The following is a 26,551-nucleotide window of genomic DNA, read 5'->3' as shown; positions in this document are numbered from 1 at the left end:
AAGTTTAGATTCATTCTGAATTCGGTGGGAAGCTTTTGAAGGGTCCGAGGCAATAGAGATGCAAGATCTACCATTTTGAAAAAGTGAATTTCCCCATGAAAATTTAACCCATAATCAGTCTGATTAGATGTAAGATCCATGAATGGTATTTTAAATTCTAATACATGAAACAGCAAGAATAAACTCATCTGTATCACAATGAAACAGCATAGAGATTTCAGAGAAAAGATTGGAGAAATCAACAATCATTGTATTATATGCAAAAAAAACCTAATTGTAAAGACAATGTCAACTAAATTAGATGTCTAAGTTTCTTATGAGAAGTGACTGATCTAAGAAAGAGTTTAAGTATCACAAGTTTAATGAAACCTTGACCTGCTCATGTTGTTCTTCTCTTTACCTCTATCTGTATGGAAGAACAGTAAATTGTTCTCTACTTTAGAGATGTTTAGGTTTGGATGGTCAAATTATTTCTTCAGGAAGTCACATCTCACGGGACTATTCTGAGTCTGGTAAGAAGCAGAGATTGAAGAATGTCAGCATCCACGGCCATACTTAACAAGTTTTCCGCTGGTAGACACAATCTAATTCCACTCCATGCATTTGTACTGCAATGTGCTTTCAATAAATGTCACCAGGTAGTCAGGAAACAACTCTAAAATTAATCCCATCTGTGGTAATATGTCTTTGGATTGGACAGGATAAAGACTCCCATGAAATTTTACATGATTTTTGAGTATCAGATGTGACCATTCAATATAATTAGGAACTTGTTAGTTGGAGGAGTGTTGACGTGTATGTAATTTATTTACATCTTTGGGTCCATAAAGTAGTTTTAAAAAGATATATGATGAAAGACATATGCCATATAGCTAGGTAAGATTAAATTCTAAAATGAGAAGAAAATTGAGACAAAGAGAAAAAGGGTGGGGAAATAAAATGGGAGTTGGCATGAGCTTAACACAAAATACATACCATTAACCTTTTTGGGGGGGTTCACGGATTAGCTCCAGGCTTTTCAGAAGAATCTCGGAACCTTAAGATAAAAACAAATAGTTTCTCAAGGAAAGCTGTACCTTTCTGGTTCTGAGATCAGAGAAAAATGTACTTGTGGACTCTCCTAAAAGACCCTCTTTAATGACTGAATGATATCCTCAATAACATTCTTAAAGTTAACGTAAGATTCATGGCATTGTTTTTATAAGAAAATGGATCAATAAGTCTTCCATATCTATACATGCAACAACATTTCTTATTTTAAAGTGCTTCTAGCATTGAGAATAAACAATTAAGCAGCTTAGATTGGGGTTGCAAAAGGTTGGAAGTAATGTTCTTCAACAGGACCCAAGCTCTCTAAATGCTCTTTGCTCAGATGGACACTTAAGCAAAGAAAGGTGGGATGGTGTAATCATATTTTTGAATCTGAATAATACTAAGGGAGGAATGGTTGGGATGTGAGGGGTGTGCAGGAGAAAAAATTACCTCCCTAAATTTTTATTATTGGTGGATGAGCAAGAATGGTTCTGAAACAGCACAGAAAAATGCCCAAAGGGTGCTTGGACCAAGCATGTTTCTTTTATAGAAGAGGCTCTGAATCAGGGGGAAAAAAAAAAAAAAAACCAGAAATGAAGAACATAAATTTTCATATATATTTTCTGGGTCAAGGATGCCTTCAAGATTCAGATGAAACTATGTACCTCTCACTGGGAAAAAGCACTCACATTCAAATATAGCAAACAGTTTTCACCCACCCAAATTTTAGAAAAATTTTGATGGTAGCATGCTATAGCAAGAGGAAGAAATTCTCTGGAATTTTTATTTTCTTGGTTTGTCAATCTTCAAAATAAGAAGTGAATTGCCAAGTACAGGTGCATACATATGGAACATATTTTGTCTAAAGATAGGAGTGTAATAGTGTGAAAGTGTCTACTAGTTTGAATTGAAATGGTGACAAAGATGACAACAAATCTGGGAAGGATATTGACAAGAGCTAAAGGAAACTCAAAAAGTGTATCAATGGTAACAAGTAAAGAAGGATTAGAGGGATCCTTGGCAGTGACCATGACACAATGAGGCAGAATTTGCCTCAACAGTGTATCTTAAGCTTTTGTCTTTGCCATGCCAGGAATTCAAGTACTAGAAGGCACAGGGAAGAAAGGGTAGGTGATCTTACATTTGAGATTGCAGAATGAAGTAGCTGGGGTATGTAACAGAGAGGTGGCTGAGAAGAATGACTGAGCTAGTTGAATGGAGGGGCATAAACTCTTAAGTCAAAATCAATTTGTTGATGCCTTCTATTGTGCTTTTGTTGATGCCTTCTATTATGCTAGCCTAAAAATTTTTTAAATTAATTTTAAGTATATAAAATTCATGTATCATATAATTACCTACATTTCTGGGTTCTCACAAACAAAACAAATTCAGAAGACCTGGCAATGCTAGACTCCAATTTTTGCATGCAACAATCATTCCCTCATAGCACCAAACGCTGTTGTTTTCCCGACACTGAGACCAAATGATAGTCAAGCTTGAGCAGTGCTTTCTTCCAGTAGTCAGTCTGCCTACTTTGTTCATTTACATTACCTGACTCATCCCTATAGTTATCTGAGTTTGTAACCTACCCTCCTCTACCTCCTGAACTAATATGCTGTATTTTATTCACCTGATTTGGCAGTAGGAGGATGCACCTTGCAGAATTCCAGTTCTAGAGAGCTTAACTGACCAAAGGCATTGGCTGCTACACTTTGAGCCCACCACCACATTTTTCACCAAGGCCAGATTTCTCACTGGCTGCTTCCTGAATACACATGGAACCTAAAATAGGCTCCAAGACTCTCTGAAGATTTTGCTGAAACTTTTAAGATTGCAGGGCAGACTAGGATGCTTCCATCCAAACTTTCTTTAGTAAGGGTCAGACTTGTCCCCCACCCCAGGTTTCTCCAGTTCCCTTACATTTTCTCTCACAGAGGCATCTCCTCTAATAAAGTCCTTGCCTAATTAAGCCCATCTTCTTGTTAAATATAGACTAACAGAAGTGGTAGCAAAAGTAATCTGAGAAAGTAGGCAGTAAGATGTGGATTCACCACTACCCCAAAGGTAAAGATACTGTCATTCTGGTTGATAAATGAGGCACAAACAGTCCCTGGTATAAAGTGGTGGTGTAATTGCTGACAATTTTTCCTATAGTGACTTGAAAAACATAAAAAGGAAAAAGAAATCAGTCCCAGTGTAGAGAAGTGCCATGGCTGGTGACATGATGCAGGCATCGAAAAGCTTAACAGGGTTGGGAGATGTTTACAAAGATAATTGAGTTGACTGGCTACTGATATATTGTACTCATGCCCTACAGAAAGATAATGAGAGACTGAAGGCTATTAACAAGCAGTTAGTGGCCAAGTTCTAGAGCCACAGAGCCTCTGTGATAGAGCACCTTATTACTTGCAGTAGAAGGATAGACATAGATAAGCAGCAATTTGAATATTGTTGGAGTTACAAATCTCCAGAGATATTTGAATTCTCAATTAAGATAAGTATGTTTTATTATAAAGTTCAGGTCCAGGTAGAGAAAACCTGAGATGCTAGAATAAGTTCAGGAACATCTGAATAGAGATGCCTGACCAGATGCCTGAATCTGACTCAGATTCTCTGGTCTAGCAGAAAGGTAGCCCATGCTTCTCTGGTAGGAGCTAGCACTTCACTGTCCCAAAATATGCTGAAGGAATCTCTCTATCATGAAGCATCAAATGTCCTTCCACCTTCTCTGCCGGCCACCAAGCTGATAACTAGAGTTAAACCCAATATAACCCAGATGGGGATGTGCTCAGTCTAAGGGAGGATAAAGACTATATACAATAAGGAACTGTAGCAATCAGCCAGCATTTATTAGCAGGACCCTGAAAAGTCCTCCTTGGATTAGAGGTTAAGTGTGCTTCCTGGTCAAGAGTGACAGAATGTAAGACTCAACAAGCAAGCATTCATTGACTTGAAGAGATAGGGCATTTTCTTGGAACATGGGATTAATACTCTACCAAGTCACCATCAGATGGAGGAAAGTTGTTGGTGGAGTAGTTCTTAGAAGCTGGGTGGGAGGGGGAAATGATACCAACTCTAAGTGAAGTAGAAATGTCTGAGTTACCCTGGCAGATGATAGAAAAAGAAATTAAGAGTCTAAGAGAAGTGGGAACCAAATAATTATGATTCACAAGAGGATCCAGAGAATATACAATCATCAAATCCTTCAGGAATGTGGCTGATGGGGTACCATCCTTGGGGATCTTCTCTATGGTCCAGGGAAGTACATGTAGAAGAGGAGATCAGTGAGCTGCTGGCATTAACATTCTTGGGTTGATAGGGGGCCTCAAAGTAATGGATGTTATAGGTAGTACGTAATTGCCAGAAACCAAGAGACAGTAATTACTGTAACCATCAGTAAGGTCAGGGGAACAGACAAGGGGATTGCCCAGAAGAAAACTGTGAAGATGATTAATAGACCATGATGTCCACAGAAGAAAAACAGATGAACAGTTAACAAAGGTGAAAAAAAAAAAAAAGTGCAAGCTGAACAAGAACGGAAAAGCAGTAAGATAAGACACAATAAAAATTATACTTCCTTGCTCAGTTATCCAGACTTGAGCCCATTTTCACATCTGGAGCCTAGTACTTGAAGAGATGTTCAAATCTCTGGGAAAAAATAACCTGGCAACACCATGGCAAGTGTATAACATGGTTACTCTCCAAAGGGACTTACATATGACCATTTACTCAAATAACTGTAGCCTAATTAAAGGGAAATAACCAAACTTTTCAATGACCAATAGACAAAGGTTCTGAAACAAGTCTGACAGCCAAAGACTCATGGTTTTACCATGTTCCATTTTGGTAGAATGGGAATCTACAGGAGACAGGTAATGAATGGGGTCCTGGCTAAATTCTAACACAATGTGTCCCCACTGCACTCAGAAACCCAATTCAGTGTTTTTGTCCCAGTCACTAATGTGGAATTAGTGTAGAGTCCATAAGAGTCCCCAGTGTAGAATAAGAGCTGTAATATTAGGAAAGGCCAAAGGGAAACCTCTGAAACTGTGCACCCTCCAATAATCCAGTTCCAGCCAAGATAGAAAATTAAAATCAATGTCATGTCCCAGGGGTTATAGCAGAGATAAGTGCTACCATTAAAGACTGAAGATGAAGGGGGGTGTTCTGTATTCTATCTTAATTTCATTCAGCCTAGCCCCTGAAGAAATGGGATAGATACTGAGAATGGTTATAGACTATTTCCGATCTAATAAAGTAGTAGCTCTGATAACGGCAGCTGTTCTGTGTCATTGTTGGAAAAGATTATTAAAGCCACAAATATATGAGTGGTGGTGGTTAATTCGGCGAATGTGTTTTTACCATTCTGATTAGAAAAGAAGATAAGAAATCACCACCATTCTTATGGAATGGACCATTTCCACTTGTGTATTTGCCTCAGGGATGTGTTAACTATGTTACAGCTGTCATAACACAGGTCTGAAAAGACCTGTATCACTCAGACATTCCACAGAACATCTCACTTTCCCTTACACTGAGGAACATCACGTTGATTGGACAGGATGAGCAAAAGGCAGTTCGTGTTCTAGAGGCTGTGGTACAAGACACACATGTTCCATCGTATGAGAAATAAATGCTAGGAAATTTCAGAAATTCGACACTCCAACAAAGTTTTCAGGAATCCAGTGGTTGGAAATATGCTGTGTTTAACCATATGCTAAAAAAACAAACTGCTGCATTTTGAATTTCCTATAGAATGAATGAAGCATGTAGCTGTAGGCCTCTTTATGTTCTGAGGCCACACAATCCACAGCTGGGCACTTTGGTCTGGCCCATATACTGGATGAAACATCAGGCTACCACACCGAGTAGGGCCTGGAGCACAAAACGATGCAGCAGTAGGTCCAGGTCTTGGTGCACTCAGCTCTGCTGCTTGCATTATGTGATCTGGCAGTTGGATATGTCAGTAATGGGAAAAGATAAAATGTGGAGCTTCTAGCAAGCTTTGGTGGAGAGACAGATGTAATCCACTGGGACTCTGAAGCAACACCATGTATTCAGAGGAGATAATCATAGACCTTTTGAGAAATAAGTCTCAGGACCTGATATAAAGGAAATGTTTGACCAAGAGGACCCTAACTAAAATGTGCATCCAGAGCTAGTCATGATGAACTGGCTTCTTTCAGACCTACAAAGTCAACAAGTTAACCACGCCTAGAAGCTGTCCATCAAAAAATGAAAACACAGCCGGGATGAAGCCCAACCTGGTCTAGAGTGGTCACAGTGACAGACATGAAGAGTATGTATGAACTCCACTTCTCAAGGCAAATTTACCTACTAATGTTTCTGAGTGTCTAACTTGTCAACAACAGACATCAACCCTGAGCTCTCAAAATGGCATCATTCCCTGTGAAGGCTAACCAGCCAGTGAGTGTCAAATTGGTTTTATCAGCCTCCTTCCAACCTGGAAGGATGAGTTCGTTCCCTCAGAAAGAGACATTTACTCTGCACTGGGTTTCCTTTCCTTTCCTTTCCTAAGTTCCTTTCCTGGGTTTCCTTTCCTCTCCTTTCCTTTCCTGCAGAGGCTCAGCTAGCACCACTTTCAAGGGGCTTACAGAATGTCTAGTTCATAGGCATGGAATCCCACACAGCATAGTTTCCGGCCAGGACACTCACTTCACAGTAAAGGAGTAATGAGGGTGAGCCCATGACCACAGACTCCACGGGTCAAATCTTGAACCTCACCATCCAGAAGCAGCTATGCTCATACAATGCTACAACAGTCTTCTCAAGTCATAACTGAAAGAAGCACTCTGAAAAGACAGTGCATTATTCTTCAGGACACTGTAGTCATTAAATCATAGAACACGGCATAGGGCTGTATCCTCAATAGGAAAGATACAAAGGTCCTTTCAGGAAGCAGGAGGTATCCCACTTATTATCCCTTCCAAAGACACACTGGAGGATTTTGTGTTTCCTGGCCCCATCACTCTGAGCTCGTCAGTGCTGGAAGCCTCGGTGCCCAAAGGAGTCACACTCTAGTCAGGAGATACCACAAGGGGCTTATTGAATTCTAAGTTGTAGCTGCTGTCAGAGCTTTAGACTTCCTCTCTCAGGGAATTAGTGGCAAAAAGAGTAGTTCGCTATCCTCCCTGGGATACTGACTCCCATCAGAAGGAGGTAGAGCTTTTACACAGTGAGGACAGGGAAGAATCTGTGTGAAAATCAAATGATCCACTTGGGGGCCTTCTGGTGTTCGGTGTCTCCTTATTACTGTAAACAGACACATATAGCAATCCTAAACTGAAAAGGGTGTGATTACAAGGTCTCAAAATCTCCACTGACTTGAAGAAAAGCAACATATGGTAATGGCCTATCTCACAGCGGAACTGATCTCTAGGTACACCTGATCCCTTTAATCCTCTGACCTTATTTTCATCACGCACTGAGGAAGCATTTGCCTTGTACCTGAATCGCTCTTTCCTAGGAAATTGATACAAGTGTTTTCTCACTTCTTTTTGTCTTTGTTCAAATATCACCTTCCTAGTTGAAGCTCTGTGACTGCCCAATTTAAAGCTTACCATTGCTTCCCAGTTATCCATACTCCATTCCGGCTTTATTATTCTCATCACCTAAAATACAACATAATTTGCTTTTTCTTTGTGTATTAGGTATCACCTCTCAACTCAAATGTAGGTTTTACAAAGATTGGGACTTCTGTCTGTTTATACAGTGCTGTATCTCCGTTCACTAGGACAGGACCTGGTGCACTCTCGTTCTTATTGAATTATGTGACAAATGGCTGTCATTAGAGGCAGTAACAGTTACAATTGAAGTGACATAGGTGAAAGCTGGATTGAAATGGTCTTATAGTGTAAATGGATGCTAATAAAATAGGATCATCATTATCATTATCATATAATCCCAACAACAGACATTTATTAAATACTTATTATCTGCTAGGTGCTTCACAATCTGTTTTACATGCATTAGCTTATTTAATCTTCCAAACTCTATGACATGGGTTTCAGTGTTATTCCCATTTTCTGTATGGCTCAGAAAGATTAAGTATCTTAATCAAGATAGAAATAATTAGCAGAGGTGTTATTCAAACTGTATCTGACACTAATGCTTTAATTCCTAACCTGAGCTCCCTGGTGAACTCAGAAATCACAGAGTACAGTTTCAGAACCTTGTAGTATACCCAAGAAATGGAAAAGGAAAGAGAACTTTTAAAGCAATCATAAATGCAAACATTTCTTTCTTTTTTTTTTTTTAAGTACGATTTCGTAAGAGTGTGGATAATATTTTTTAGAGAAATCAGGAAAAAATCAATTTTAACAGAAGCTTAGTTAAAAGATCTTACAGTATTAGAGCAGAACCATCACAAAGACAGGCAATAGCAATATTCTAATAGAATATTCTATTCTAAGTCCAATAAGGAAAAACAGATTTTATGGAGGCATTGGTAATAATACGTGTTTTAGAATTCCAGATCACTAGCTTTACCCCATACTACTTAAACACACACACACACACACACACACACACAAATTCATGCACCAAATGGCAGTTTATTGTGCTTTTTTGAATTTGTCTTTCGATTTAATTGAGACTTAGGTGCAGGTCATCATAGTAAGCATACAGCTAAATAGTTACTTAAAACATTTACTTTTAACACATTCAAATTCCAAGGACATTGCTTGAATGAAGAGTAGGTAAAAACTCTTCTATAGAAAAGTAGAAAATCGTAAAAAAAAAAAAAAAAAAAAACCCGTAGATATGGAAGGCCCTTACTTAGGTCAAGGCTAAGAAACAATAGTAGATAAATGGATTTGTGTACAGACCAATCTCTGTTACTATGAAAGGAGAGGACATATTTCTTTTGAAAATTCGCCTTACATTTGCTGTTTTTATCTGTCTTTTCACATTTGTTGAAAGCAGTCTTCACCACATGAAAAACTAAAAGAAACATTTACTGTACTTTGATATGAACAGAGAATTTTAATTTTACTATACTGCCAGTTTATATGTTTATCTCTACACACACACACACACACACACACACACACACACATACACACACACACAGAGTAATTAATTTTAAAAAACCTTTAGGGACTAGATATTGTTAAAGTTTGCTGCAACATAAATGAGAATTTTTCCTTGCCCAGAAAGGTAGGTAGTGGAAACATACACATACACTGAAAACTGCAGAACAATGTAAGAAGCAGTATGGGTACCAGTGGAACCTGGATGAAAAACAGCTGATTTGAAAGGAAAAGAGTCACAGATTATGTAAATTTTCAGGAGTGAGGGATATGAAAGAGTAAGTTTTGGTCATGAAAAATCTTGTGGAAATAAAGAGGCTTAGTGAGTCTTGTGTTCGGTGTGACCAGAGCCCCGGGTTGGGGCAGTGATGTGAGGGTCAGAGATGGTGTTAGAAAGTGAAGTGTTTGCATCAAGTAACAAAGGGAAGGCAAAGCACATTTTAAATAGGAAAACAATGTAACCAGTTTGGTTATATAGAAGCCCGTACATGGTATGCAGAGTGTACTTGAGTTATTAGAGATGGAAGGCAGAGACAGTGCATGTTATAGACTAGACATAATGAAGATTTGGTCTAAACCAATTGTGAAAACTACCCTAAACCAAGGTGTGATCTGTTTGGGTTGGTATAAAGGTAGTGAAATTAGGCAAATGCTATACATGGGGTTCATAAACACATTTATTGCCTGATATTCTTCTTTCTTTACCCATATGAAAGAAATGTTAATTCCCTCAGGCATTTAAGTTTGTGAGATCTGGTCTAAATGTAGAAGTAGCAGAAGAGTTGCAGAGAAAGAATCAAAAGTCTTCCTTTACTGTCTCAGGTGAAGCTAATTTTCCAACAGGATGTTTGTGATGCTCTCACCATTAATAGTAACACATTAATGCCTTTCATAGTTTGGATAATGATTTTGAGCAACATTAGAATTATGAGTGTCTATGACGAGAAGTCCATTTTTAATTATAAGAGTTTCTGTGAAACCTTCTAGTCACAGTGTTATGTGTTGAAGTTTATCAATATTTCATTATAAATCATACATTTTCTTCATGGGTATATCATTGATGTCTCTCCATCCTACACAAACTAGCATTTAATGTGTAAGTCACATTCTCTGGCAAACAATTACTAAAAGAAACACAGAGACATGAATCACAATCAATGAACCAATTTCAGGTCAGGCAGTGAAATCCAAATACAGGAAATCAAGTTCACAATTTGAAGAAAACAATGGAAAGCCTGATGCAAGTTCATTTTATGATGACTACAGTGAGAAATAGTTGAGAACTATGGAGGGTCATCATTAAAGGCATAAAATTTCATTCATCATGCACACATTTTTAGAGATATTGATTTGATGGAAAAAGTCCATAGCTTATTTTGAAACCAAAATCTTCCCCCAAATAGCTTATTCTATCCATTGAAGACACGGAGTGAAATGAAGCAAATGCTATAATTCTGTCTGTGATCTCTAAACTGACAAAACAATTACCCAGTTATTTTCTGTGAGACCTTCTGGAATTGCAAATACCAAAAAACTATTTTGCTTTTTGCTCTTTTTTGATCTTCTAATGGAAGAGAAAATGGACCTATATTTCCATTAATATTTCTGCCTTTAACAAATACTTACTTTGACAGTATTGATGAGAGAATTGACGTTTTAGAAAAGTTGTCTTTTCGCCAAATGCAAGATGAAAACATTATTTCAACCTAAATTAAACTCCTAAGTGTACACCTTATTCGAATTGTAAAACCCCTTACATGAGGGAGATACAAAAGTAAATAATTTGGAAGAAAAGGACGAGGTAACTAGGACTAAGACCATTTAGCATACAGTGTAACTAGACCTGTAGCATAATAAAATGCTTTTGAAAGGGGGATTAATTAGACAGACTTCTTAGAGTTAAAAAACATGAGTAATTATTCAGTGGGTCATTGCTATACAAACAATCTTTACAATTTGTTCATAAACTTTGATTATACAATAGTTCTTTTCTCTAGTACCTGAATAACTGATTAAATCCTTACTTTACATAGCTATGACCTAAAATAACAGACATCTACCATTTTAAGGCTTCAAAGGGTTGTTATTTTACAATTAAAGAAACTAACATGTGGTCTACTGAATAGTAATATTTATTGAAGTTTTTCTCTCTGGCCAGCTTTTCAAATGTTCTATCTCAGGTAGGCCTCATATCCACCTCTGACCCAATACCATTATTATCCCTACTTTACATGGGAGAAAATTGAAGTTCACAGAACTAAAATAACCTACAAAAGGCACCAAAACCTAAAAACAGCACAGTTTGTGGTGCCTGGGTGGCTCGGTTGGTTAAGTGCCTGCCTTCAGCTCGGGTCATGATCCGGGTCCTGGGATCAGCCCACTGCAGGATCCCTGCTCAGTGGGGAGTCTGCTTCTCCCTCTCCCTCTGCCCTACCACCACACCCCCACTCATGTACGTGCTCTTTCTCTCTCTTGCTCTCAAATAAATCTTTTCTGAAAAAATGTCACAGTTAACATTTGAATATATAGTGTAACTACAAAGTCTAAATTCTTAAATGCTATATCATACTACCTTCCAGCTCACCATGAAAATTACAAGCAAAAGAATACAGCAGCATAAGAAAAGTATAAAAATGCTGTTATTTGAAATCTCTGTCACAAAAAAATTTCAATTCTTTATCACCATGCACTACTGAAGACTTACAAATGATAGTTTTTACTTAAAATTAACATTTACTCATTTGCTTAGTAATATTATGAGCTAATTAACTAATTGGAAGTTATGATTTTTATTCATGAATCTGTCTTATACCTCATAGCAAAATCATTTTATAAAGAGGAAAGCAAATCCATGTCTAGTCTTATTCTTTTCATGCTCTGTTCATTTAACAGTTCGGTTGTTTATGCCTTTTTAAAAATTTAACTTACATAGTTGCACAAAGGCAAGGTACAAAAATTTTATAAGTGAGGCAATATCTACCAAGGACATGAAATTATTTTTGAATAATTAAGGCCCAAAGAGCAGGATGGTGGAAACCACAACTATATACTTTCTGCAGAGTCCTTTCCTGCTGGATCCCACTGAAAGCTTATGGGTTACTCGGTGAGTGGGTCAGAGCAGCATACTGAAATGTGGCCTCTATTACCACCAAAATCCAAAGAGGCTCTGCAGGTGTTGTGCCTCTTTATTCGTGGGTGAATTGTGTAAGGTATAGAAATGTGTTTTTTTTCTTTAGGAGAGGACCCTGACATGCTGAAAACTTAGCCTCTAGAATCAACACAGATGTAGCAGGCTTCTAAGTTTCATGGAGTTTCTCTCTCGTTCTTTGGCACTCATATGTGTGCTACTAATCCCATGGATACTCCCTGTTTCTTACTCACCAGATACAGTGACTGTAGGGATGGAAAGAAAGTACAGAAAGTTAGCAAACCCTATGAACTATTCTCATGGAAACAAAATAAAAATATGGGACGATATGAAAGGGGGAATGTCATGATACTGACTTTACTGTAACAGAAAAATCAGCAATTGATTTCTTATCTTACTTTAATTGGTTTTCTAAACAAACCAGGATGAATATTGTCCAGTTGTCAGTAAAACAATTTCAGTATTGGTGCACTGGCTCAAATGAAATATTTTGCTCTTTCTAGACAATGGAAATCAATAGAAATGCCTGCAGCTAATTCGTGTCTTGTAGACCAATGGTTGGTTGAAAAGAATATGGTACCACTGATGCTAATATGGTACCACTGATGAGGGGATTATGATTTGGGTTACATTTATACTTTAATGTCACATAATTTTTACATGTCTGACAGTGTTCCCTAATAAGTTTTTCCCATTATTCCCCTAAGGTAATGTATAGCACAAATTAGTGGAATTTGAGGGAAACTTTAATTCAATATAGAAATCATTTTTTCTTTTTCTTTTTCTTGGCTGTTTGGAGCTTTCTTCGCTGTTTGAAGCTTTCTTCATTCAAACTGATATGCAGCCCAAGTTTGCCAGACTAATATTTCATAGTGATGTTTCAACTCTTCAAAAACAGGTATGATTGCAACTATATTTCCATTATATATTGTGCATAACAATAAGAACCTATATTATTACTCATAAATTTGACTCAAAAACAATTTCAAAGAGGTGCCCTAAAGAGCTGATATGCCCTTCAAGAGAAGAATGGATAAAGAATATGTGGTCCATATATATTCCAATGGAATATTACTCAGCCATCAGAAAGGATGAATATCCAACTTTTGCATCAGCATGGACAGGACTGGAGGAGATTATGCTGAGTAAATTAAGGTAAGCAGAGAAAGTCAACTATCACATGGCTTCACTTAACTGTAATACATAAGGAATAGCATGCAGGACATTAGGAGGAAGGGAAAAATGAAGGGGGCATGAATCAGAGGGAAAGATGAACCATGAGAGACTGTGGACTCTGAGAAACAAACTAAGAGTTTTAGAGGGGATGGGGATGGAGGGATGGGTTCACCCAGTGGTGGGTGTTAGGAAGACGCATACTGCATGGAACACTGGGTGGTAGGTGTAATCTTAGAACACTACATGAAAAATTAATGTTGTACTATATGGTGACTAACATAACATAATAAAAAATGAATGGAAAATTAAAAAAAATAAAATATTTAATATATCATAAATACATAGTCACCAATGATGAAGAGAAAACTCACTATAGCTATTTTACGTCAGTTTAAAAGTCTTATGACTTCACACCTCACCTTGTCTACTTGTCTAGGGAAGAAAAAACTGAGGATCACAAATAAATTCATAAATGATTGTTGAAGACATCTGATGATGCTTATAATGAGTGGAGTCATAAGGATTTCCTAGAATTTAGGAACTAGACCATATATATATGTCCTATACGTGGTTTTCCTGATATATATAAAAATGTAATGAATAATGCAAAAGAGAAAATCACAGTTCAATTAGGTTAATTCTCTTATTATAAACTTGATCTTAGAAACAATTTTTAAAAGGTACTCAAAATATTTTAAATATGACACCATTATTTACATAAATATATATTAAATAACTTACAGTTGTATAAAGTGTAACCTCATAAAATCTAGGATTCTTAAAACATTTTCCAGGTAAATAAATATACCAATAGTAACTAGTAAAAGGATTACTATATGTGTTATATCATTTTTGTAAATTAAATGTTGTAAAAAACACATCCCAAATATGTAAAATAATCATAAAAGTCAGGCAAAACATTCAGATAAACTTTGCAGTAATCTACCATTAATATTTTGCAGCAAGAGTTTCTCATTCTGTTATTTTCTTTCAACTTCCACTTTGAGTTTGGGAGCTAGCAGGACTCTATTTTGAGCTGGCCAAAGATATCTTTGAATTATATATAGAATAAGCAAGCATATGACTTAAACGAGATATTTCCTTCCTATAGAATAATATAGAATAATGTCTACCATTTATAGTACTTCTTAAGATCAACTTCAGTTTCATATTTAACAATATTCCCAAATCTGGATCACATTATAGCATTATGTCCTTTCTCTATAAAGGATATGTGAGGACAGAAAACAGTTGGAATAAAATTTGTTTACAGTGTCTCGACAAATAAATTGTTTGAAGAGAACTTTTATTGGGCAAATTTGTATCCTCAGGTTTTCCAATTACTTTGTGGAATAATAATTAGTTTTTCAAATGAAATCAAGATATACAAATAGATTTTTTCATAAGAAACCTGTATATAACTTAAGAAAAATAATTAGAAGCTAAAATATGTAAATGTGTGGCTCAGTCTGGGACATAACATATTCTACTACAAAAGGAATTAACTTGAGATAGTTAATTTTTCTTCAACTTTATTGACAACTGTATTTCCCAACTATAATCAACAAATAAAACTGTATATATTCAAATTGTTCAACATGATGATTTGATATACATATGCATTGTGAAATGATTACCATAATCAAAGTCATTAACATATGTATGACTTCACATAGTTATTTTGTGTGTTATGGGTGAGAACATTTAGGATCTAACCTCAGCAAATTTCAAGTATTACAATGCACCATTATTAATTACAGTCACCATGTTACACATTAGATCCTCAAAACTAATTCATCTTATACCTAAAAATCTGTACCCTCTAACCAATATCTGCCTATACTCCCACTATGCTGTAACCACCATCCTATCCTTTCTTTCTCTGAGTTTTTTTTTCTAGTTTCTACATGTAAGTGATACCATACAATATCTGTCCTTTTGTGTCTTATTTATTTCATTTAGAATAATGTTCTCCAAATTCATACATGTTGTCACAGGTGGCAGGATTTCCTTCCTTATTACAGCTGAATAATACTCCATTGTACAAACATAGTACATTTTCTTGTCATAGTACATTTTCATTGTCAGCAGACACTTAGGTTGTTTCCGTATCTTGGCTATCGTGAATGTTGCAATGAATACGGGAGCACAGATCTCTCTTCAAGATAGTGATTTTGTTTCTTTTGGATATATACTCGGAAATGGGATTGTTGGATCATATGATAGTTTTATTTTTAATTTTTTGAGGAAACTCCATACTGTTTTCCATAACAGCTATACCAATTTACATTCCCAACAAAAGCACACAAGTGTTCCCTTTTCTCTATATTTTTCCCAGCACCAGTTGCCTCCTGTCTTTTTGAAAATAACCATCCTAACAGGTGCGAGGTGGTATTTCACTTGGGTTTTCATTCGCATTTCCCTGATGATTAGTGATGCTGAACACCTTTTTGTGTACTTATTGGCCATTTGCAGATGTTTTTGGGAAAATGGCATTGGAGCTAATGGGGAAAGAAATATTTTCAGACAGAATAATAGTAATGTATTTGTATAGTGATCTAGTAGCAAGTAAAAAAAAAAAAAGAAACAAGCATTGGAGTGGAGGGCATTTCTGGAACAGAAATGAGATCTCAAGCATGAGCAGAGTTGTCTTTAAATAAAAACAGTATGAACTCATATCTGACAACAAGAGTATGAATGTGCTAATACTGGTAGCTGGTTAAATGTAGTCACGGATTTCTGTGTAAGTTCACTGATGATTGCTATAGTTTTCTCAGTGAAGTAGGAAGTGAGGTGAGGATAAAGAGATATAATAGTTTGAGAAGGAAAGAGAAGAAATAGTCATTTAGAAGAGAGGAAATGTGAAATGATTAGAGATACAAAATATGATTGCTGGGCAAAATGAAGGATATATTTGTGATTCAAAATATGAATTTAAAGTGAGACAAATTAGCAGAGTTGCGCGTTTTTCCTAGCCTTATGTTGCACAGGTGTAGCTTGGTATAGAAGAATAGTTTAATTAAACAAGATTTGTGTTTTGCTCGGGAGGTAAAATAAAGCAAGGGTAACATAAAGAAAAGGCTGTAGAGAGTATATACAAGAAATTAAAATCGGGAATCATGATTTTTAACCTGAGCGGAAGAAAAGGACATGAGGAGGTGTTGGTTAGACTGAAGAAGACTAGGGGTCTGGGCCTGGAGGGAAAATAAAAAAGAGAAGGATATGGGCTAGAGAGTGGGATACATACAACTGAAATTTGGAGTGGCTGTCATTGTAAAGGACGAGGTCTCTACGGTACTCCTGTGGAAATGTACGGCCGAGACAGGATGGACGACAATACCATAGACGAGAGGAGGTCAAAGTCAGAGTGTAGGGTGATGGAAAGATGGTCTATACAAATATTTTTAAATGCTTAAAATTAAGTCACAAGGAAGTGACTGCAAAAGAGGAGACAAATTCTTAAGAAATGAGTATCATTTATAATATATATTCTAATGAAGAAAATGATTGACGTAAAATATGTGTTCCCCCGTAATCACAGTAATTTAAACCTTTGTGTTGAATAAAAGGCTGATTTAGTTACAATATTTCTGGACCTTATCTTTAAATGGTATTAAATAAAATTATATGATTTGTGGACTCAAACCCCAAGTTATATTTCTAGAGCCAGAGTTGCCAATTGAAATGAAACCGTAATTCTTCTATGCTACAAATGGAGAGAGAGGAAAATTGCTTTTCCTAGTGAGATCAGAGCAACTTCTCAAAAGATTGAAAGATCTTGCTGGGGGGAGGGGGTTTGGGAGAAGGGGGTGGGATTATGGACATTGGGGAGGGTATGTGCTTTGGTGAGTGCTGTGAAGTGTGTAAACCTGGTGATTCACAGACCTGTACCCCTGGGGATAAAAAAAATATATGTTTATAAATAAATACTTGTTGAATAAAAAAAAAAAAAGATTGAAAGATCTTTTATCACAAGGAGTACTATGAATACATATCAGGTGCACCAACATAGGTAAGATGCTTTTTAAGAGTCAAACCGATGGTCAGTGGTAGCTCCCCTTAATGCTAGTTGCTACTAAGGTCATATGAGAATTTGACAACTCAGACAAAATCAGAGAAGATGTGGATTTGATTTGAAAGAGAAAGGTATAACACGGAAAACAAGGTATGAATTCTCTCTAGGAAAAAAGGATGAGAATTGTGTGGGATGCAATGTAATAACAAAACAACACGTGGCAACTGGAATAATGTAACGAGTGTGTGAATATAAGATATCTCGATGGAAATTTTAACAAATTACAAATCACTCAAGATGCATAGGAATATATTCAGAAGAGAAAAATAATGTGTGTCAGCACAGGCAAGGCTGGCTAAGTTATGCTGCAGTAACAATCCCCAAATCTCAGTACATTACACAATAAAGGTTTATTTCTCCCTCGCAGTACATGCCCAAAGCAGATCAGCTGTGCGGCTGTTCAAGGAGGTCACTCGAGGTCTCGAGCTCATAGTCTCAATCTCATACTGACGTGATCACACCTGGAAGTTATACATATCACATCTGCTCACAGTTTGTCAGTCAAAGCAACAAAGGCAAAGAAATGGAATATTTGTCACTAGCCCTGATGGAAACAACAAAATTATAAGAAAATAAACCAGCTAAATAAACAACAAAATAACAACAAATAGCAATATTTTTCCCAAAACTTAGGCACACGTAAAAAGTGGAGGAAGGGGAAGACTCAATTCAACTAAGCAGTTAAAATCTCCAGTTTATAAAAAATCTGTAACATTGTTTTACGACTTGCACCCTTTAAAAAAAATCTAGAAATTGCCACCAAGTCAGTCTATCCCTCTAGCTCACCGTTCTCAAGGGAAGAAATTTGCCCTGTGCATAAAGCTGAATGTAAAATGCAATTGAGAGGATCTTCCTAGTTAGGCGAAAAGTATGAAATAAGGCTTCTGGGCCAATATTCTTAAAATAATTTTAGGAACATCTCTCTTTCCCTGCAGTAACACTCCCTTTTTTTCTCTTATTCACTTGAATGATTTTCAATTCTTTATTAGATATAATTTGATAGTTTAATAGGATATAAAGCTTAACATAATTATCTAAAAACATTGATAAGAACTGGATGTGATTTCAGAAAGAAGCTTGAGATCTTCCTCCCAAACTTTCAAAATCTTAGTTGTTTTTCCTTTCAGCAATACCATTTATCTTCTGCTCTGTGAGGACGAATGGAAACTGTATATGGAAGTATTTTGGTCATGCACAGCTGCACTCGGACACTGTTAGCAGAATGTTGCTATTGAGGAAGATAATATGGATCAACATTTCCATGACTAATGAAGACTTTTTTTTTTTTTTTGTAAAAATCAATATTACTTCTTTTAAAGAATGGTTTGGTCCTAGAACAGTTAACATATCACCCAAGGATTCTTTGTTTTGACAGAAGTGACAAAGAAGGTAGGAAAGAAGCCAAGAAGAGCCCAATAGCTATCCAACTGTCACACAGCAGGAGCACAACGCTGAGAGAGACAGAAAGTCAATTTCCAAACGGATCACATAAGACCAGAAGTGTGATGCCATAACCTCAGGTACATAAGAAAACTCCAGCACACTCTGTGATTGTCAAGATGGTCTCACAGAAGCTGTATTTCTCAGAGTTCTTTGGAAAGAGTGAGGAATGACAGCAATTTAGGTTGAGGAGAGTAATTGAGAGAAAGTAAATTATGATGCACACACACACACACACACAGACTTCTCTGTCATTTATGTTTGGAACACACAGAATGGAAAATAAGGGGCATATAATGTCATATATATGCATATGCATTTTCTTTAAAAGCTATATGATATTTAAAGATAATATTTCCAAATTAAGAACAAAAACTAGTTCTTATTAACTTCTGATAGCTTACATAGAATACATAGGAACATAGGAACATGAGTGGATCCAAACTCAGCCTTTGCTATTCATATGCTGTGTGAATTTTCACAAGTTACTTATCTTTCTGTGATTCAGTTTCTTCATCTATAAAATGGGATAAAATTATTAGGCTTTTGTTACAATGATTAAGTAGGTTAGATGGGTAAATCACTTAAAAGAGGGTGTGGTACATAGTGAGCATTCAGTTAACTTTCATTACTCTTATTAAAGTTAATATATCTAATTTGAATAATATGTTCTCTATAGGAATCTGGCAAAGTACTAAAATAATTTGTAGGTAATGTTGAGTTATTCTCAGTAAACTGACTCTAGGGAATCAGTAAAATATTTTAAATATATTTAAATATATTTTATGTATTTATAAATAAATATATTTATATTTATATAGAGAGAGACAGTAAAATATTTTAAATATAAATATTGGAAATGTGTGCACTTGTACTACTTATATGAATACCTTTATATAGTATATTAATTAAAAATATTTCTCAAGGTATTTCCCTGTTTTGCTTTAAATATATATATATTTAAGTGGGGCACCTGGGTGGCTCAGTTAGTTGAGTGCCCAAATCTTGTCTTTGGCTCAGGTCATGATCTCAGGGTGCTGAAATCAAGCCCTGTGTAGTCCTCTATGCTCAGTGAAGAGTCTATTTGAGATTCTCTCTCCCTGCGCCCCTCCTCCCATCTAACTAACTATCTACCTGTCTGTCTATACATCTATCTATCTATCTATCTACAGGCGCCTTTGTGGCTCAGTCCATTAAACATCCAACTCCTGATTTCAGCTCAGGTCATAATCTCTGGGTCATGAAATTGAGCCCTGTATGGGGTTCCATGCTCAGCATGGTTAAGATTCTCTCTCTCTCCCTTGTCCCCCTCCCCTACTCCTGCTCACTTGCTCTCTCTCTCTTTCAAATAAATGAGTAAATGAATAAATAAATACTGAAATATGTATATTTATTTCTTTTTGCAAATACATAGAATATCATTTTAGGAAAGCTACAAAAACCTGTTCATGGTGATTACTCCTGAGGAAGATGTGGCTAAGTAACGGGAAGACATTTAATTTTTATATTACCCTTTGTGCTAGGATTTTTAAATCTAACAGCATATCAATAAAAACTACATAAGAATATTTCTTTTCCCCATACAAAACAATTTATTTTGTCTCATCACATGTATATTGTCTCAGTGAAATATTTTTCTTTTGCTATTGATAGGCACAATGCTCAGGAATCAGAAGACCTGTGTTGAATTATGCATGAATGTTAAGGGACCTTTTTAACTCTGGCATTGGCAGAACTTCCTACTAGGGTAGGGCAGGAAAATACCCTGTTCATTGATGACCTGCCAGAGCAAGATAGCACCAGGCACCTTGCCATAAGTGGCATTCTCTATCCTAGATTATTTTAAAGTACGTAGTCTTCTGAACCAGAAAGCTATACTGAGATCCCATTACCACTTTTACCTTTGACATTAACGAGTCAAAGAGTGTTTGAAATACAACTGACACATCACAAGGTTATCATGGAAGATTGTGGTTCAAGAAGACAAGGGATCCCTAAATGAAGAGTATAGCTTTATTCTGAAGAGAAAGGAAACAGACAAACAAACAAACAAACAAACAAAATTTCCCAGTACAATTTCTAAAAAAATTGTGAAATAGCCTTTTTTTTTTTTTAAAGATTTTATTTATTTATTTGACAGAGAGAGATCACAGTAGGTAGAGAGGCAGGCAGAGAGAGGGGAAGGGAAGGAAGCAGGCCCCTGCTGAGCAGAGAGCCCGATGGGGGACTCGATCCCAGGACCCTGAGATCATGACCTGAGCCGAAGGCAGCGGCTTAACCCACTGAGCCACCCAGGCACCCCTGAAATAGCCTTTTTTAAATAAAGTGTTGAAACTGTTGACTATGTCTATTAAAGGAACACATACTTTCCTTTTTTTATTTTTGACATCTTTGCAACAACTTTTATCTTATTTTAAACTTGTCATGCAAAGTTTTTTCAAGGATAGCTATTTTAAGCCATTAGAGTTAGCGCTAATACTGGGGGATATTTTCACTTTTACTTACAGCCTATGTAAAGTAACTGAAGAGACATAAAGTACTATTTTGATAAATTCATTAGCTGAAATATTTTGTAGAACCTATGTGCAGAATCGACTGCTCTTTAAGAGCAATAGGCCATGTCTGTTCATAAAAAACATAATGAAATTATTGCCGTAATTTTGTAATTATGCCAATGCCCAGAAAAAACACTGTTTTCTAATTATATAGAATATTTAACAGTCTAGGGGCACCTGGGTGGTTCAGTCAGTTAAGCGTCTGCCTTCAGCTCAGGTCATGATCCCAGGGTCTTGGGATCAAGCCCCACATAGGGCTCCCTGCCCAGCAGGGAGTCTGCTTCTCCCTCTCCCTCTGCCCCTCCTCCTACTCGTGCTCTCTGTCTCTATCAAATAAATAAATAAAATCTTTAAAAAAAATAAAGAAAACTTAACAGTTTAATTCACATTTTTCTGTACTTACAAGAAAACAAAATTTATTTTGAAACAAACTATTTTTTAGTAAGTAAAACATAATGGTTGAGCTGTAATAAGCTATTTTTGTTTTTGTTTTTTAAAGACTATTTTTTAGAACAGTTTTAGGTTTACAGAAAAATTAAGAGAAAGGTACAGGGATTTCCTATTTACCCTCTGCACATGCATAGGCTCCCCATTAGCAACACCCATTACTAGGGCAGAACATTTGCTCCAACTGGTGAACATACACTGACACAACTCATTACCCAACTCCAAAGTCTGCCTTAGGGCTCACTCTTGATTTTTCAGAATCTCATGTCTGGACAAATATATAATGGTATATATCTATTGTTACAGTATTACATAGTATCATATCATAGCCCATAGTATAATAATAATTTACTCTGAATAGTTTGGTCATGAATAACTCACACATCTGACAACACTATTTGAAATGCAAATTCCAAACTATTATTTACTTAATCAGTATCTTTCCTCAGCATGGTAATGATGAAATAATTAATAATATCAAATACAATGATTACATGTTAAAATCTCCAAACAATTGCTTCTGGACAAAAGTTATTGGCGTTAAACAAGAAACCCCATAGCACAGAGCAATCTTATCCCACATTTAACTCAGACTTCAAGCAGAAAATTACTCTTCCTTCTAAAAACAGTAACCCTTTAATCACCATGGTCTGCATAATACTCATAACTGAGGAGAAAATAATTGTTAGTGCACTTATAAAAAAAGATGTTAATATACGTATTGTGCAGCCATTAAGATAACACATAATGCAGACCATTTTATTTTTGTACAGACAACTGGAGGCATGTTATACTTCTGTAAAGTCTGTGAACTTAGATATTTTACTGCAATAAAAACAGACAAGGTGTTAACTATAGGGAAATACCTCCACCGTGGCGCCCCGGTTACCTTGCACATGTCCATACAAGCAGAGGTTTGAATCACATCTTATCTGAGTCTTGGCAGGATGCCTTATGATTCTCTTGGAATATGGGAGAACGGCCAGCCTTTACGGAGCTGTTATGGGGTTCCCTGTCCTACTCACTCTCTTTTTCCCCTCGTCATGAAACAGTTTTTCATAGTGTCTGTGCTCTGATGACTTGTGGGAATTTCTAGCCCATCCCCCTCAGAATACTGTCAGAATATAAACCTACTCAGCCACAGTCCACATTTGGTTCCTCAGCAATGAATGGTATGTCCAACAGGTATCATTGCAATCTCCAGCCCTTTTCATTTCATTATCATCGTTTTTGGTGTGTGGAATAAATATAGCAGGGAACCAGCACCTTGGGCCTAAAATTCTCTTCATTGTCTTTATAAGTAACAAACAGTCTATAAGTGGTTCATTGTATTCTCACCAGCTCAATCCATCAGACCTTGGGCTTGGCTTTGCCAGTCTGTGTGCTTGCTCAACAATAACAGAAGCTCCACACCGAATATGCTACATTAAGGTCAGAACATGAGATGCCATGAGGTATAGAGGAGTGCAGAACTGAAACAACAAAATGGTAAAAGTATTTTGGATGGAAATCCATTAGTTTTTTATAATCTATTCCAGTTGATTATAATCGTCATTTTTTTTTAAAGATTTTTCCCATTTATTTGACAGAGAGATGACAAGTAGGCAGAGAGGCAAGCAGACAGAGAGAGGAGGAAGCAAACTCCCCGATGAGCAGAGAGCCCGATGCGGGACTCGATCCCAGGACCCTGAGATCACGACCTGAGCTGAAGGCAGCGGCTTAACCCACTGAGCCACCCAGGCGCCCTATAATCATCATTTCTTAAAAAGATTTATTTACTTATTTTATTTTATTATTTTTTTAAATTTATTATTATTATTTTTTTTACTTATTTTAGAGAGAGAAAGCACAAGTGGAGGTAGGGGCAGAGGGAGAGGGAGAAAGTCTCAAGCTGACTCCCCAGTGAGCCCAGAGCCCCATGCAGGACTCAATCTCTTGGTCCTGAAATCATGATCTGATCCAAAATTAAGAGCTAAATGCTTAACTGAGGTCCCTCTACAGCCATCATTTTTAAATCCTAAAATAGAAACATAAAACAGAAAATACGATAGTATAATTATAGAAAAAAATCGAGTTCACAGCATTTAATAATAAGTAGCATATAAAAACATAGGCTTGTGAAACATATTTCTGTTATTTATGTAAGTATTCCCTGTATCAGTTAATTTTAGCCACAATAATTCTCATTAAAAAAAAAGAAAAGAAAAAGAGAATACTGAATCTCAGCAGCATACAGAAAATTTTATTTAGCTCATAAGCTGGTAGGTGAGCTAGAGTTTGCCGATTCTAGTCTAGGCTTTACTGAATGCCTCTGCTGTTCTCAACTAGGCTCATTCACTGAAAAGGACTGAGGTCAATGATCTGTGTTCAACTTGGCTCAGGCTGGCTTTGCTCCTTGATCTGTCATCTTCCTTCTGGGACCAGAGAGCTGGCTCAGCACTTTCTTCCCATGATGGTAGTTAAGGCACAAGAAAGGAGGCAAAAATCACACAAATACTTTTCTTTTTTTTTTTTAAAGATTTTATTTGTTTATTTGACAGAGATCACAAGCAGGCAGAGAGGCAGGCAGAGAGAGAGGAGGATGCAGGCCCCCCGCTGAGCAGAGAGCCCGATGCGGGGCTGGATCCCAGGACCCTGAGATCATGACCTGAGCCAAAGGCAGAGGCTTAACCCACTGAGCCACCCAGGCACCCCACACAAATACTTTTCATGTGTCTGTTTGCATTATATTAGCGAATATCTGGCCAAAGCAAGGGACCTATTGATCCCAGAGCCAAAGGATCAAGAAGGAGTCTTCCTACATTGGAGGGGCACTGCAGGTTACATGGTAAAGGGTGTGGATGTATCATCCTATTACGGAAGAGTTGGAACAATAATCCAGTTAGACACATTCTCCCTAGCTGAGGTTTCTCTATCTGAACATATGTGTCAATGGTGTGTATCCAAAATCCCACATCCAAATCTAAAAAGCATTATAATAAATCTATATGCATATGCTGACAAAAACGTTTTAGTTACTTGTGAGTCTCAGAAAAAAAATCTAAGATCAACTTGTCATCATAATTCAGATTTTCTTCAAATAGGATCATATTCTGCACTTCTGTCATTTAAATGTGTTGTGTATTATGGTTATAATCGACCCCTCATTATTAACTTAAAAATGTCTTCAAAAAAATGGTAAAAGGTTAAAAAAATGGTAAAAGGTTTTGAATGAGGTAATTGTATTCAGAGACCTAAAACGTCTCATGCATTGGAAGTTGGAAGTTATAAACCATACAATAGAGGAAAGTATATAAGGTTGTAAACATGGACATGAGTACAAAAAGAAACAAAAATGACAGAAATGTGTTTGGTCTAGAAAGTTTTACCAAGTTAGCAGAGTGTAATTTAATCTCTTTGCAGTAACTAGAGAATATCTTATGTAATGGATTAATGGCTACCATGAACATGGGATGCCATCAAGTATCACATTCATACTACAAAATATGTTGTACATATTTAAAAATCTGAGGAAGGAGGAAATGGAGAGAGGAACTGATTTGGTGAAGGAGTTGGGTTCCAATAAATACTGGATGGATCAAATGACCTAAGAAAAATGTGCAAACGAGATCATTGGTGAAGCGTTTTTCATGGATAGTGAGGCAGAAACAATTTTTCCCAACGGATTACAGTAAACCTTTGATAAAGTCATTACACTACAAAGCAAAGTTGGATGATTTTTACTCACTCAGTCAACTTAAGTTTCACTGTCGAATGAAAGATCCAGAAATATTTGATACCACATCTTAAAGGAAAAAGAAAATATTACAAAGACAAAGTCATTTAAAATGCCATGAGAATGAGCATAACATAAGCTAAAAGCTTCTTTTTTTTTTAAGATTTTATTTATTTTTTGTCAGAGAGAGAGAGAGAGAGAGAGAAAACATAAACAGGGGAAGTGGTAGGCACAGGGAAAAGCAGGCTCCCCACTGAGCAAGGAGCTGGATGTGGGACTTGATCCCAGGACACCGAGATAAGGACCTGAGCCAGAGGGAGATGTTTAACCGATGGAGCCACCCAGTTTTAAGTTTTCAAAACTTATTTTGAAAATTAACTTTCAAAATAAGTTTTGAGAACTTATTTTCAAAAATACAATTATAAAAGAAAATCTCAGTTTCTCAGACCCAGTTTAAGCAGGCAAAGCATCTCAGAAAGACTTCTTGTTGTTTTTAATTGTGTTGCTTTATCTAAGTCTTCAGTTGATAGATGATGCATAGTCATTTTCTTAAAGAATCTTGGGACCCAAGAAGAGATGTCCACCAGGTCTTTGGATTTGGTCACAGATGGAACTTGGGCATTTACTCCTACTTGTTCCTTCACTGGCTCACTCTTGCCTATCCCTCCAACAGCAATGATGACTACACGACTATCTCTGCTTCTCACCACCAAATCCTCCTTTCTTCAACTGAGAAGTAGCTATCATTTTAAAAGCCTTTAGATTTTTTATTTTGCTGAATGTACTTGGCTTTATTGTGAATTTTTAAAATATGTCATTAATTGCTTGCATTACATTATATTACACACCCCTTGCAGTGAAAAACAATAATGTAATTTGTATCTAATAATGCAAAGTATCATTGAGTTTTTC

At 36.5% G+C, this 26,551-nt stretch overlaps 1 long non-coding RNA gene across 1 annotated transcript in view; it reads right to left on the bottom strand.

Moving 5' to 3' along the window:
• Nucleotides 1-23,122: 23,122 nt before the first annotated feature.
• The window catches only part of LOC309870487, a 163,321-nt gene continuing 159,892 nt past the window's right edge, over nt 23,123-26,551 (bottom strand). Inside the window, exons 2-3 of the long non-coding RNA XR_014314613.1 lie at nt 25,652-25,708; nt 23,123-23,396 (exon numbers count right to left, since the gene is read on the bottom strand). This is a non-coding gene — a long non-coding RNA (uncharacterized lncRNA). The remainder of the gene's footprint in view (nt 23,397-25,651; nt 25,709-26,551) is intronic.

This window comes from Mustela nivalis, assembly GCF_964662115.1.
Source record: "Mustela nivalis genome assembly, chromosome: 7".
In the NCBI taxonomy this organism is placed as follows: domain Eukaryota; kingdom Metazoa; phylum Chordata; class Mammalia; order Carnivora; family Mustelidae; genus Mustela; species Mustela nivalis.
Note: the sequence above shows the minus strand (reverse complement) of the source record. Positions and strands in the feature narration are given on the sequence as shown.